The sequence below is a fragment of the Schistocerca cancellata genome, chromosome 3 (genome assembly GCF_023864275.1).
Source record: "Schistocerca cancellata isolate TAMUIC-IGC-003103 chromosome 3, iqSchCanc2.1, whole genome shotgun sequence".
NCBI classification, from domain to species: domain Eukaryota; kingdom Metazoa; phylum Arthropoda; class Insecta; order Orthoptera; family Acrididae; genus Schistocerca; species Schistocerca cancellata.
This window is the reverse complement of record NC_064628.1, coordinates 271,687,916-271,703,808: the sequence shown is the minus strand read 5'-3', so window position 1 is coordinate 271,703,808 and position 15,893 is coordinate 271,687,916. Positions and strand designations below refer to the sequence as shown.

At 44.5% G+C, this 15,893-nt stretch overlaps 1 protein-coding gene across 5 annotated transcripts in view; it reads left to right on the top strand.

Annotated features, from left to right (window-relative positions):
* Positions 1-15,893, top strand: part of LOC126174928 (transmembrane GTPase Marf) — a 236,127-nt gene that overhangs the window by 47,473 nt on the left and 172,761 nt on the right. For 2 of the 5 annotated variants that reach the window (XM_049921377.1, XM_049921381.1), the window contains exon 2: positions 15,278-15,392. The exons of the other annotated variants lie outside the window; for them this stretch is intronic. The gene's annotated coding sequence lies outside the window, so the exon portion shown is untranslated. The remainder of the gene's footprint in view (positions 1-15,277; positions 15,393-15,893) is intronic. 5 annotated transcript variants of the gene reach the window in all.

Sequence of the window (15,893 nt, the reverse complement as noted above, 5' to 3'; positions counted from 1 at the left end):
ACCTGGAAGAGTGCATTGGATAAAGAAAAATTGCAGAGGAAAACTTCCCGCACTTTAGGGATGGCGCTGCAAGCAACGCGGGATAGAAACTACATCTATAGAAGTAGAGGGCACCACTTCACTATGCGCCATATCACTGTTGCTATGACGTATTCCAGCCAATCAGAAGCCGTCCTTTGCATATAAAAGTGGGAGCCTCGCTAGTTTACAACAGTCAGTTTTAGCTCTGATGACGACCATGAAGGTAGTGGTCAAAAGCTTGGAGTTTTATCATGAATTGACGCAGCATGTATACCGAGAGATTTTTATTCAAGAGTGAAAAGTGGTTATAATTGTTTGCTAATAATTATGGTAGACCTATGTGTTAAACAGAACCAGTTTTTTCTGGTAACATGCCAAGTTTTAGAGGTTAGGAAAGCTGTAAATGTAATTTTGTAGCATTTTATTTAATTTTTCTTCATGAAGAAGTGAGGGAAGAAATCCAGGTCTTTCAATGATCAGTTCTTTCATTGCAAAAATTTGTATTTTATTTACTTGGAGACACCGAGTGTGGGAGGAGAAATACTTATGAGACAACAGTAAAAGAAAGAACAAATTGTGTATTGACTATGAAGTTTAGAAATTATTACTGACAAAGAAGTGTAGTAAGTATTATTTTATGAATATATTAGCATGTAGAAAGAATAAATTAAAAAATAAGGGAACAAGTTTCATGAAATTGCAACAATATATCAAAATTAATCAGAAAAAAATCCTCAAGCCTTGTGTTAATGTGACTGCTGGGGAAAAATAAGTGGTGGTAGACTAGGTTAGATTGGTTTTGAAACCATTGTCTACGAAAACATTACTGGTAGTGTACAGAAAATAATATGATGAATAAAATGTATCCACCCATGTAAAAAGACATTGTCACTTGATACAAAAATAATAAGTGAATTCAAAGAGAAATGTAGTGGGCTATAGTGAATGTAGAAAAATAATTACCACCAGCAATTTTTATAACAATGGTACAATAAAGTTTTTGTTTGTTGGAACGTCTTGGTGTTGAGGTTGAGAAAAAGTGATTATAAAAGTTTAGAAAATCTGGATACTTCAAATGGTTGTTCACAGAACACTTATAAAGTAAATTTAAGCACTGCATGAGCATTGTTATGTGATATTTGTGCTTGAAGGTGTTTGCAGTACAGTGAGGTGTTACAGATTGTTGCTGGTCAGTGCACTTTGAATGCTGCCACATTTTATTGCTTACACTTTTGTTTATTTATGCTATTTATTTTCGTATTTTTGGTGACTTCTATTAACAGTTTCACCTATCTGTGACTGCATGGGACAGCAGCTACAAAATGTAATGTCTGGGTACCAAATGTATGTTGAATATATATTTTTTCTTATTTTGTGGTATAATTATGAGACACCTCATGATCATACATACTCTAAAAGTCCCATCCAGTAACAATGTGGAAGGAGAGGTACATAATCTGTTTAGATTTTCCTATTTCTTACTGCTTTGAGTGCAATGATTCAATTACAGACCCTGCTGCAGTGAGAATGAATGTAATTAATTGTTGGAGACACAGTGGAAAGTTACTAGACAGATAGCATAATTGACCAACAATTGAAATTCAGTTTGTTGAAGTATAGCAGTTGGCTTAACTTGTTTGAAACACTGATGACAGTCCTAAGAGTGTGTGGCAACATCATAGTGTGGTAAAATGTGAGCCACGTTGTTTCATATTTTATTTGTGGGAACATTTCTTCTGTTCTAACCCACCACAGTATTGAGTATAAATTTCAGTACTACCATTTTAATCTCCTGTTGTAAACACTGAGCTGAAAGATGGACGGCTTGCACAACATTTCTCTTCACTTGAATGTGCATGAAAATTAGTGGGGAGTGTATTGGCATAATTTTAATTGGTTTAAATAAGACCATCCTTGCACTTTAGCTACAACTTTATATTTTGTACTTTGATAGTACTGTAAATGGTTCATACTTTGTGTCCATTTTCAACTGTCTATGCTGCAGACATAAGAACATGAATTGTAGTATTTAAATTATGTCAGTATGCCAATACATATGAGTAAATACCATTACTCATGGCCTGTATTTAACAAAGAATAGAATTCATTACAGTTAGCAACTATCCTGTGAACACATTAGTCTGTTATTCTGTTAATTTGTTCTTTGTAATCCAAGTGGAGCAGTAATCATCAGGTGATTTACATTGTCTGTTGCACAGAGATTGTATATGAAATGCAGGTCACAACCCGTTGGTTGTTTATTTGTCCCACAAACCCAACTCGCACTTTTCTCACATGACATCCTGAAAGCTATGGATCAAGGAAGTCGGGTAGATGGAGTATTTCTTGATTTCAGAAAAGCATTTGTCTCAGTACCACACCTGTGCTTTTTATCAAAATTGTGGTCAAATGGGGTATCAGACCAAATATGTGACTGGATTGAGGATTTCTTGGTAGGGCAGATGTTGCATATTATCTTGGCTGGAGAGTCATTGTCAGATGTAGAAGTAAATTCGAGAGTACCCCGGGGAAACATGTTGGGACTCTTGCTGTTCATGTTGTATATTGTATTAATGATTTTGTAGACAATATTAATAATAACCTCAGACGTTTCGTAGATGATGCAGTTATCTGCAACAAAATACTATCAGAATGAAGCTGCACATATAGTCAGGCAGATCTTGATAAGATTTCAAAGTGGTGCAATTATTGGCAGCTTGATTTAAATTAGCTCAATTTAAATTTTCAAAAATGTAAAATTGTGTACTTCACAAAAAAAGAATAGTGTCCTTTGAGTCACAGTTAGACTCTGTAAACTCATACAAATATGTGCGTACAACGCCTACTAAAAACATGAAATGGAATGATAACATAAGCCCAGTCATGGATAAAGCAGGTAACAGACTTTGGCTTATTGATATAATACTAGGGAAATGCTACCAGTCTACAAAGGAGATTGCTTACAAATCACTCATGGGAGCCATCTTAGAATATTGGTCAAGTGATCAGACTAACTAGCGCCAATAAAGTTAGAAAAGCAACACTAATTAAAACACAAATAACTAATAAAAGAAAATTTAAAATAAACATAAATAAATCATGAAGTGTCAATACTATTTGTAGAAAAAATCTACAGAAATGAATTCTAAATTCAACACATTAATCTGTCAAAATAGTAAATTAATTAATATTAATCAATATAATAAAAAATATTTTAACCATATGGTCCTTTCGTACTAATATGGATTAATAGTCTTAGGATAGAAACCGGCAGCATGCATAGAGGCATTTAGTCATTGCAACCGTGCTCCATACTGAATGGAATGGGAAGAAACCATAATAACTTGTAGAGTGGGATGTATCCTCTGCGATGCACTTCAGTGTTTCGCAGAGTCTGAGGTGTAGATGTAACAATGAACAACATAATGTCAATCCCTCGGAGTAAATTATCCACTCCCCCTCAACACATTCTTTCATTAAAAATGCATACAAATAGAATTAAATAAAGATAACATGAAGCAGATTATGTTCTAAAGAACCTATTAACTTTGAAGAATGTAGAAAGTAATGTGAGAGATTTAATTGGATATGATGATGGAAGTAGTGTTAACACCTTGAAGTCCACTAATTTTTTAGGTATCTATTACTTACTGGGTGAAAGTCAATAACTCACATTAAAAAAAGTCAGTGAATTGTGTGAGAAAAGTAAAAGTAGGAGTATTTAGAAAGATTTGACTGAAAAGTATTTTTCATTAATTGGTCTGAAAGTTCAGGACTGGAACAGTTCTGCTAACATACTCTTACAAGAAAAGGCACCTATGTTATCCATAAGGGTGTATCGGTACTCAACACTGTTGCTCTACGTCATGGCCTCACAAAATTCATCATTCAGTTGATGCTTTCCTGTAATAATTAGCCTGTCACTTTGTTTGTCTCTCACATGTCTGCTTCATCTGCAACTACTCTGCAAGCCACCATAGAATGCCCTGTACCACTACTAGTCATTCCATTTCCTGTCCCACTACTAAATGGAGCGAGGGAAAAAGACGATGTATATTGCTAATTTATGTTATCTTGTCCCCACAGTTCTTACATAAAATGTCCATTGTCATCAGTACAATCATACTGCAATCAGCAGCAAGTGTTGGTTCTCTAATTTTTCTCAATAGCATTTTGTGAAAAGAACATTGTCTTGCACCCAGGGGTTCCCATTTGAGTTCTTGAAGTACCTCTGTAAAATTCTCATATTGATCAAACCTACTGGAAACAAATCTAGCAGTACTCCTCTGAATTATTTGACATCTTCCTTCAATCTGACCTGGTGAGGATCCCAAATACTCAAGCAGTACTCAAGAATATATTGCACTAGGGTTCTGTACGAGGTCTCCTTTATAGACAAATTAGGCTTTCCTAGATCTCTCCCAAAAAACTGAAGTTGACAATTCACCTTCCCTATTAGTACTAATACTACTACTGTTATTGCTACTAACCTTATGTGCTCATTCCATTTCATATTGATTTGCAGCATTATGCTTAGATATTTAATTGATGTTACTGTGTCAAGCAGTACACCACTTATAATGTACTTGAACATTACGCATTATTTTTCCTTACTCATCTGCACTAACTTAAATTTTTCTTCATTTAGAGCAAGCTGCCATTCATTACACCTAGTAGAAATTGTGTGTCATTTATGTGTGTAGAGAACAAGAGTGGTCCTATTACACTTTCCTGAGGCATTCCTGACGATACCATTGCCTCTGATAATCACACGCCGTCCAGGACAGCGTACAAAGAATTGAGTCACTCGTGTATCTGAGAAACTATTTTGCATGCTCTGACCTTCGTTATCAGTCTACAGTGGCTGCAGTGTCAAACACATTCTGGAACTTAAGGATTAAGGAATCTGCCTGTTGCCCATCAACCATGGTTCACAGGATATAGTGCAAGAAGAGGACAAGCAGAGTTTTGCAAAAGTGACGCTTTCCAAATCCATGATGATGTGGAGAGAAGTTTTTCTATCTCAAGAAAATTTATTATACACTCCTGGAAATTGAAATAAGAACACCGTGAATTCATTGTCCCAGGAAGGGGAAACTTTATTGACACATTGCTGGGGTCAGATACATCACATGATCACACTGACAGAACCACAGGCACATAGACACAGGCAACAGAGCATGCACAATGTCGGCACTAGTACAGTGTATATCCACCTTTCGCAGCAATGCAGGCTGCTATTCTCCCATGGAGACGATCGTAGAGATGCTGGATGTAGTCCTGTGGAACGGCTTGCCATGCCATTTCCACCTGGCGCCTCAGCTGGACCAGTGTTCGTGCTGGACGTGCAGACCGCGTGAGACGACACTTCATCCAGTCCCAAACATGCTCAATGGGGGACAGATCCGGAGATCTTGCTGGCCAGGGTAGTTGACTTACACCTTCTAGAGCACGTTGGGTGGCACGGGATACATGCGGACGTGCATTGTCCTGTTGGAACAGCAAGTTCCCTTGCCGGTCTAGGAATGGTAGAACGATGGGTTCGATGACGGTTTGGATGTACCGTGCACTATTCAGTGTCCCCTCGACGATCACCAGTGGTGTACGGCCAGTGTAGGAGATTGCTCCCCACACCATGATGCCGGGTGTTGGCCCTGTGTGCCTCGGTCGTATGCAGTCCTGATTGTGGCGCTCACCTGCACGGCGCCAAACACGCATACGACCATCATTGGCACCAAGGCAGAAGCGACTCTCATTGCTGAAGACGACACGTCTCCATTCGTCCCTCCATTCACGCCTGTCGCGACACCACTGGAGACGGGCTGCACGATGTTGGGGTGTGAGTGGAAGACGGGCTAACGGTGTGCGGGACCGTAGCCCAGCTTCATGGAGACGGTTGCGAATGGTCCTCGCCGATACCCCAGGAGCAACAGTGTCCCTAATTTGCTGGGAAGTGGCGGTGTGGTCCCCTACGGCACTGCGTAGGATCCTACGGTCTTGGCGTGCATCCGTGCGTCGCTGCGGTCCGGTCCCAGGTCGATGGGCACGTGCACCTTCTGCCGACCACTGGCGACAACATCGATGTACTGTGGAGACCTCACGCCCCACGTGTTGAGCAATTCGGCGGTACGTCCACCCGGCCTCCCGCATGCCCACTATACGCCCTCGCTCAAAGTCCGTCAACTGCACATACGGTTCACGTCCACGCTGTCGCGGCATGCTACCAGTGTTAAAGACTGCGATGGAGCTCCGTATGCCACGGCAAACTGGCTGACACTGACGGCGGCGGTGCACAAATGCTGCGCAGCTAGCGCCATTCGACAGCCAACACCGCGGTTCCTGGTGTGTCCGCTGTGCCGTGCGTGTGATCATTGCTTGTACAGCCCTCTCGCAGTGTCCGGAGCAAGTATGGTGGGTCTGACACACCGGTGTCAATGTGTTCTTTTTTCCATTTCCAGGAGTGTATTTGTGCTTAGAACATGCTCAAGAATTCTGCAGCAAACTGATAAGGATTTTGGTCTTTTTATGGGTCTGTTCTTTTACACTTCTTATATAAGGGAGTCACTTGGTTTTGTGTAGCCGCTTGGGATTGTGTGCTGGAATAAAGGCCCATTGCTGAATAATAAAAACACTGCTAGCCTTCTTGGTGGATTTTTTTAACTTTAACTGTAACAAGCATGGTTGCCGTGATGACATCGTGGTCACCAATTGCTGTCTACTTTGACTCTGTCAGTAAATCAGCCTCCTGTTTGTAGCTATAAGGTCTAAAATATTTCCATTGCATATAGGCTGTTGAGGTAATTGCTCAAGATAGTTTGTGGAAAAATGTGTTCAGAGCTACTTCATAAGTCTGTATGTCTGTGCCACCTGCAGTGAATCCATAGATGTCCCAGTCTATACTCGATAGGTACAAGTCGCCTTCATTTAATATTGTATGAATGGGCTACATCTGTGATACTGAGTGGAAACTTTCTTAGAGTGATTCTAAGTCTGTTACGGCAGAATTGGGGAGCCGATAAACACGTCCGGTGATCAGCTTGAGTTCTCTTAGGCTGGTTACTCACGTCCAGAAAACTTCACATTCAGACTTGGTTTCGACCTCAATAGACACAATATTTTTGTCGATGCCAATGAGTACTCCCGCTCCTATTCACGTCCACATCTACACTTACAGGAATACTCTGTAAGCAGCCATATGGTGTATGGCCAGTTGTACCCAGTACCGCTACTATTCATTTCCTTTCATGTTCCACTCACAAATACAGTGAGAAAAACGTGACTGTTTACATGTCTCCTTATAGTCCCTAATTTCTCTTAACTTCATGGTCCACGCACAAAATATACATTAGTGGCAGTAGAGTCATTCTGCAGTCGGCTTCAAATGCCGGCTCTCTGTGTCTTGCTTCAATCCGACCTGGTGGGGATCGCAAACACTCTAGCAGTACTCAAGAATGGCTCGCACTGTAGTTGGAGTCATGAACAATGGCAGTTGAGTTTAGGCTTGTTCTGCACACCTATGTCATGCATTCTTCAACAGCCAATGAGTGTTTAGTAGTGCTCTGAGCACTCTGCTCTCAGTGCCATAGCAAATATAAACATTAAATGTAATTGTAGCGAATTGTTTAGTAATTTTTTCCATTTGTTGCGAGTTTTCATCACTGATGGTGGTAATAAGTGATACATTCCGCATAAGTAAGGGAGAGACATAATTCGTACGATATACACTTTAAGTAGAAAACACATGATGTGCATACCAAACTGTCACTTGGAATTGCCAACAATGCCATCCCCATCCATGCCTCCACATACACGAACCACCATCGTTAGTGGATCAGACTATAGTGTTCTATACACGATGCCCTTTACAGATAAACCACATTTTCCAAAAATTCTCATAGTAAAAACCAAATTAGACCATCCATCTTCATTACTACATCCTTTCGTGCTTGCTCCATTTAATGTCACTTTGCAACGTTATGGGTTGATATTTGATGTGACTGTGTTGAGCAGCTCACTACCAATGCTGTATCCAAACATTATTGGATTGTTTTTCCTGTTCCTCTAGATGAACTTAGATTTTTTTTACAACTACATCTGCATGTATATGGCTACTCTGCAGTTCATAATTAAGTTGCTATCCCACTCGTGAACACTTCTTACATTTAGAGCAAATTACAAATTTTGTGTAAGTAATTTTGTATACTCCTACAGTCACTCATTAATGGCACCTTCCTGTACACTATGTCATAATCAAGAAACATCTGCAGATGGCTGCTGTCACTGTACGTCAGAACATTCATGTATATGAAGAATAAGAGTGAATCTTATCACCCTTCCATGTGGGCCTCCTGTTGATACCCTTGTTTCTGATGAACACTTTCTGTGAGGATAACACACTAGGTCCTGTTGACTTAAGAGGTATTTGAGCCACTCATGTATATTGGAATCTATTACGGATGCTCATACCTTTGTTAACAGTCTACAGTGGGGCACCATGTCAAATGCTTTCCAAAAACTGAGGAATATGGAAACTGCCAGTTGCCCTGCATCCATGTATTGCAGTATTTTATGAAAAAAGGGCAGGCTGAGGTTCAACTTGCTGATTTGTGGAGAGAAGCTTTACCATTGGACTGAGAATATGTTCAAGAATTTAGCAACAAACCGAAGTTAAAAATATTGGTCTGTAATTTTGCAGATTCATTCTTATGCCTTTCTAATATACAGGAGTCACCCACACTTTTTTTCAGTCAGTTGGACTCAGTGCAATAGATTAGCAATAAATGAAAGCCAAGTAAGGGGCAGATGCCATAAAATACTATCAGTAAAACAAAATTGTGATTACATCCAGACCTAGCAACTTGTTTGTTTTCATATCTTTCAGTTGCTTCTCTAAGCAAGGGATGCCTAGTACTATGTCCTCCATATGGTAGTTAGTGTGATGATCAGATGACGGTATGTTTTCACGATCCTTCTGTGTGAATGATTTGTTAAATGCGAAATTAGAAAGTTCAGCTTTTCTTTTGCTGGCTTCTATTGCTGCATCAGACTGTTCAGCAAGTGACTGGATAGAAGCCTTCAATCCACTTAGCGATCTTATAGACTCAGAATTCTGTTGGGTTGTCAGCAAGATCTTTTGCTAAGGTATACCAGTGCTAATTGTTGTATGCTTCATGCATCAATCTTTTTACAGACTCGTGAATTTCAACCAACTTTTGCTTTACTATCCATTCAAACTTGGCCAATAATTCCTCTTCGTCAATTATACTGGAACTAAATGATGTCCATGCATTGTCTGTGTGGGATGTTAACAACTGCATATCTGCTCTTTCTAGCAAAAATATTCTCCTAGCCTTCTTGAGGGCTTTATTAACTTAAGGAACTGGTGTTGCTGTGTGACATAACTAATCCCTGTCTCAATACTGACATTGACAGTGAGATCAGGCCTGTTTGTAGCTAAAATGTCTCCACTGCATGTGGGCTCTCGAACTACCTCTCAAGACAGTTTTTGGTAAATGTGTTCTAACATATTTCACAAGACTGCCTGTACGTACCACTTGCAATGAATCCACAGACATCCCAGTCTGTACTTGGTAGGTTAAAGTTGCCTCGAGCTAATAACGCATGATCTGGGTATTTCCATGCTACTGAGCAAAGTCTTTCCTTGAATGATTCTAAAACTGTCACAGTGGAATTGGGTGGCTCATAAAAACACCAGATAAGTAACTTGAGTTCGCTTAGATCAGCTAGACTCCAGACCAACAGACCCCTACCAGTTCTGGGAAGGATACTGCAAATTGTCAGCACTGCTTGCACCCTGTGGGGGAGGCCAGCTGTCTTTACGAATTGAGGATGGTCTGAGAACTAGAGTAACAGGCCTCACTGGTGCCGACATGAACCACAACTAGATGCTGATTGCACCCTACACCCTAGATAGCCATAAGCATTGCCGTCTACAGATTTTGGATGAGGCCCCCTGGCAGACAAACAGAGTGCATGTTGGACTCCCGCCATGGATGCAATTTCTCTATAGGGCTCTATAATGCACCTAACATAGGAGCTCAAAATAAGCAGCAAAGCCCTCCCCATGTTCCCCCTGCGGGTTCGGGGGTTAGAATAGGCCCGCGGTATTCCTGCCTGTCGTAAGAGGCGACTAAAAGGAGTCTCAAACGTTTCGGCCTTATGTGATGGTCCCCTGTCGGGTTTGACCTCCATATCTCAAAATTTTTCCGAAGAGCGAGCCGATTGGGGAAGGGCGCCTTACTTGGTGCATTGTGTCCATGTTGTGTTGAGAACTTTCGCCATCTTATTCGTCGTTGCATTGCAGTCCTGCCCGCTCTCCATCGTTTGGGCATGGATGCGCTCCTGCGTGCTCTTTCTGCCAAGCACTGTGCAGGGCCATTATCTGCCCTGACGACGCCCATGGACCACATGTCACCTAACATCCAGCACGGTAGCCAGTCCGTTGTGGTGGGGCCGCCATGTACCCTCTTGGTTGTAGCCCCCTGACAACACAGGGATCGCTCTACTGATGCCTGCGCCGTTAACTCCCCATGTATGCCAAGGAGTAGATGCCCATCTCCCTGGGGCATCGGGACTCTCGGCAATGGCCATCCTGCCAGGTGGCCTTTGCTGTGGCTGGGTGGCGCCCGTGGGGAGGGCCCTTGGTCGGAGTAGGTGGCATCAGGGCGGATGACCCGCAATGAAGCGTGGTACATCCTCTCTCGCTGGCGGCCAACCGTCAGCAGTCTCTAAGCGTTCCAAAGCTCACTTTAAGGCTAATGTGTATGACCCCAAATCGTTCCCCTCCCTCGCCACACCATGGGAGGAACGACAGGCCTTGCATGAAAGTGCGACGTATTCGCCCAGATATCTTGTCTGTACCAGAGCTGATGGGGAATCTTTTATGTCCGTGAAGCCTCAGTTCTTTGTAGAGCATTTAGAGGACAAGTTTGGGGAGGTGGAAGGCTTGTCCAAGATGCGGTCTGGATCGGTGTTGATAAAAACGGCATCCTCCGCCCAGTCGCGGGCCTTGCTCGCTTGTACTAAGCTGGGGGATGTCTCCGTCACTATCACGCCCCATAAAAGTCTGAATATGGTCCAGGGCATTATCTTCCACAGGGATCTCCTTTTACAGTCCGATGCCGAGCTGCGCGCCAACTTGGAGCGCCGCGGTGTCCATTTCGTCCGGCGCGTCCACCGGGGTCCGAGGGATCGTCAAGTTGCCACCGGTGCCTTCATCTTGGCCTTCGAGGGTGACACGTTACCTGAGAAGGTCAAGGTGATGGTGTACCGTTGTGATGTCAAGCCTTATATCCCTCCCGCGATGCGGTGCTTCAAGTGTTGGAAGTTCGGCCATATGTCTTCACGCTGTGCTTCCGACCTCGTCTGTCGCGATTGCGGTCGACCATCCCATCCTGATCATCCCTGTGCCCCGCCTCCAATCTGTGTGAACTGTGGTGCGCACCATCCGCCTTGCTCGCCAGACTGTCCGATTCTGCAGAAGGAGCGGAAGATCATGGAAATCAAGACTCTCGACCGCCTGACGTACACTGAGGCGAAGCGGAAATATGATCGGCTTCATCCAGTGCGCATGACAGCTTCTTATGCCGCAACTGTCACTCCTGCTACAGTTCCATCCGCTCCAGTCAGCTCTCAGAGTCGAAGTCCCACACCTGCCCCCTTGATGGTGGGGGGCACTAAACCCACTGTTGCTCCTGCTCCAGCTACTTCAGGAGCAACACCCCCCCCCCCCCCCCCACCCATCGGGGACATCAGTTCCCCCTTCCCAGCCGGAGAAGCGTAAGACTTCTTCGGCTACTCTCATAAGGAAGGGGTCCCTTGGGGACCTCCCTTCCCAAGTTCCGACCGGTACCAAGGCCGAAAGCCGCAAGTGGCTTAAACACCCGCCGGTCCCTGGTCGTCGGGACACACGGTCGTCGTCTGTCCCCGAGACTGACCCAGTGACGCCCTCCCAGCCTGAGCCACCAAAGGCACAGCGTGAGAAGCAGAAGAAAAAGAAGAAGAAACTCACCAAGGCTACCGACATTGCGGTGGCACCCATTCCACCGCTTCCTACAAGCTCTGCGTCTGAGGATGAGGTGGAGATTCTGGCGTCCGCTGAGGACATGGATCTCGCCAGTCCCTCGGATGCAATAGATAGCTGTTGTCCAGGTGGTGACTCAGTAGCAGCAGGGGCCCCGGAGGCGTAATCTGCCTCCCCCGTCCCTTAACGCCTTTCCCATCCATGGCTAATACCATCCTCCAGTGGAACTGCAGCGGTTTCTTCCCCCATCTAGCTGAGCTCCGCCAACTTACCAGCCGTCATCCTTTCCTTTGCATTGCTCTGCAGGAAACTTGGTTTCCAGCAATGCGAACCCCCGCCCTCCGTGGCTATCGGGGTTATTTTAAGAACCGGGCAGCTTATGCACGGGTGTCTGGTGGTGTCTGCATATATGTCCTTAACTCTCTTCACAGCGAGTTTGTACCTCTACAAACAGCTTTAGAGGCTGTCGCTGTTCGGGTGTGGATGCCACAGGCTATTACCGTCTGCAGTATTTACCTTCCACCTGATGGTGCTGTCGCGCAGCATGTCCTGGCTGCTCTGATAGCCCAACTGCTGCCACCTTTTTTGCTGCTGGGCGATTTCAATGCCCACAACCCTCTATGGGGTGGGACTGTTTCCGATGACCGCAGTCGGGCCGTGGAGCATGTGTTGGCTCAGCTCGACCTTAGCCTCTTGAACACCGGTGCTCCCACGCATTTCAGTGTGGCCCATGGCTCGTTCTCGGCCATCGATCTCTCTATTTGCAGCCCTGGACTTGTCCCATCCCTCCACTGGAGAGTGCATCCTGACCTGTGTGGCAGTGACCATTTTCCCATCTATTTGTCACTGCCCCAGTGTCATTCTTCTGGGCGCCTGCCCCGCTGGGCTCTCCACAGGGCTGACTGGCCGGCTTTTACTTCCGCTGCAACCATTGAGTCTCCCCCACAGGGTGACATTGACGAGGTGGTCCGTGTTTTAACCACGTCCATCATTTCAGGGGCCGAGGCTTCCATCCCCCGTTCTTCTGGCCTCCCTCGGAGGAAGGCTGTCCCCTGGTGGTCGCCGGAGATTGCTGAGGCTATTCGCGACCGTAGGCGGGCTCTTCAGCATCATAGGCGGCACCCATCTCTGGAGACTCTCATCGCCTTTAAGAGGCTCCGTGCCTTCGCCCGTCGTCTTATTGCACGGCGTAAGTAGGAGTGCTGGGAGAGGTACGTCTCATCCCTGGGCTCCCGTGTCTCCCCCTCGCTCGTGTGGTCCCGGATCCGGCGGATTTATGGATCCCAGACCCCTACGGGTGTCCCTGGGATCTCCCTGGCCGGCGCTGTCTGCACAGACGCTGCCGCCATTGCTGAACACCTTGCTGCGCACTTCGCTAAGAGCTCTGCGACTGCAACTTATCCCCCCGCCTTTCGCTCTCTCAAGGAGCGTGCCTAGCAGACGCCGTTATCGTTCCGCACGCGTCGTTCTGAAGAATACAATGCTCCTTTCAGTGAGAGGGAATTCCTCGCTGCCCTCGCCGATTGCCCTGTTACAGCACCAGGCCCAGACTGCATCCACGCACAGATGCTGAAGCATCTCTCCAGGGACTGCCAGAGACACATCCTCACCATCTTTAACCGCATCTGGAGCGAGGGCGTGTTCCCGTCACAATGGCGAGAGGGTCTTATTGTCCCCATCTTGAAGCCCGGTGCGGACCCACTGGCGGTGGACAGCTATCGTCCCATTACCCTCACCAACGTTTTGAGCAAATTGCTCGAACGTATGGTGGGGCGGCGTTTGTGTTGGGTCCTTGATTCGCGCGGTCTCCTCGCTCCATCCCAGGGTGGCTTCCGCCGGGGCCGGTCTGCAGTGGACAGTCCCGGCTGACGGTCGCCTACGTTTTATTGGAGTGTCCCCGACTGCGCACCCTTCGGCAGTCTTTTAATCTCCCGGGCACCTTGCCTTTGATTTTATGCGACGATGCCTCCATGGCTGACAGTGTTTTACATTTTATCCGTGCTAGTCCTTTTTATGGTTCCATTTAGAGTGGTCCTGTACCTTTCCCTTTGTGTGTCTCTTGTCCTCGAGTCTCTCATATTTGGTTGCAGCTTTTAGTGTGTAGTCGGTTGGTTGACTCTTTCCCTTTTTTGTTGTCGTGGTCAGTCAACCAGTCTCCGGCCATCTTCTTTTCTTCTGTTTCTTTCTGTCTGGTGTTCATCTGTCCTCTTCGTGTCTGTCGTATTCGTTACTGCATTTGTGTTCTTTTAGGGCCTGGGGGGGAGTATCCTTCCCCTTGGGGTTTTATCTGCTCCGCGCCTTAATGTCTCGCCTGTTTTTGGAATGGGGGACTGATGACCTTAGCTGTTTAGTCCCCCTTAAACATCCTAACAACCACCACCACCTCCCCATGTGTGCCTAGTCAGAACCTACTGAAGTAGTGGCCACTTGACCATCGTGGATGAATGGGCATGGGCAGACAGGTAGTCCCAGTCAAGGGTTCTCTACCTCAACCTGCCACTCGCCCTATATGTCTGTTGGTGTTATTGGACTAGGTTATGCAATGGTTAAGGCACTGGTTTATAATTATGCAAGAACAGAATTCAAATTGCTATCCAACCATTAAGAATAAGGTTTCCTCTAATTTCCATAACTCAGTTCATGTGAACTGACAAAATACAGATGTATGAATTATCAGAACATTTGTGAGACTCAGTGGAAAATTTCAAATAGAACAGAAACAGAGAAATCTTCAGATATGAAAGTAACTTAGTACATGCTGCAATGGAGTGTTATAGAACCATTACTGTTCACATTGTATACAAAGGATCTTGTGGAGTACCCCAGAAGCTTCATCAAGCTGTTTTTGGATGATGCTTTCGTATAATACAAAGTCACAGTATTAGAAAATTGTAACAAAATGCAAGAAGACCTTTGGAGGATTGACTCTTCAGGGTTCAGGGAACAGCAGTTGACACCGAACATAAACAAATTAACATTATTACGTATGTAGACAATAAGTTCAATTTTGTTTGATGACAAATTTGCCAAACAATCACTGGAAGCATTTAACAGCCTTTAAACCTCTTATCTGGGATTTGTGTACAGAACAATAAAGTGGAGTGACCACATAAAACTGCATGCATGAAAGGCAGATGCCAGATAGATTAATTGGAAGAATTCTCAGAAAGTTGTTGATTCACAAAGGATGTAGCTTAGAAAACTCTTTTTCAGCTGGTACTTGGATATCTGGGACCTACACCAAATACCACGAGATAGAGGAAATAGAAAAGATTCAAAGAAGAACACTGCATTTTGTCACAGCTCCCTTTGAAGAAAGGAAAAAAAGGTAAAGCTGTACCATGCACGGTCCTGCTGGTGGTGGTATGATGTTGCCTTCCTCCCACCTTTGAACTTATATACCCAGCCACCTTAGCTGGGACCTACAGTTTATTGTGAATCAGAATGATAGTGCAGCTCAGCATTTCTTACATTAACAAATGGTACCAGAGGTTAAACAAATGGTAAGTGACAGAAAAAATATTAGGACTGACTGAACGTGTGACCCTAGGATTTTCATTCTGTAACTGTACCTCCCAGACACCAAGACTTTTAGTAACTAAAAAGATGTCATAGAAGTTCTCATCTAACTTGATTTTCAGACACCACAAAAGAGACCTTGTGGTTTACTGTTGAAATTCATCGTGCATACATTTCTACAAGTCAACTGATATATTGCTTCCTCCTACATATATCTTGTGAAAAGATGATGAAAGTAAAGTTCCATGTCACTGTAAAAGACCTAGGTGCAAGGCATCCCATACATCCTCCAAATATTACCTTTTGTTAC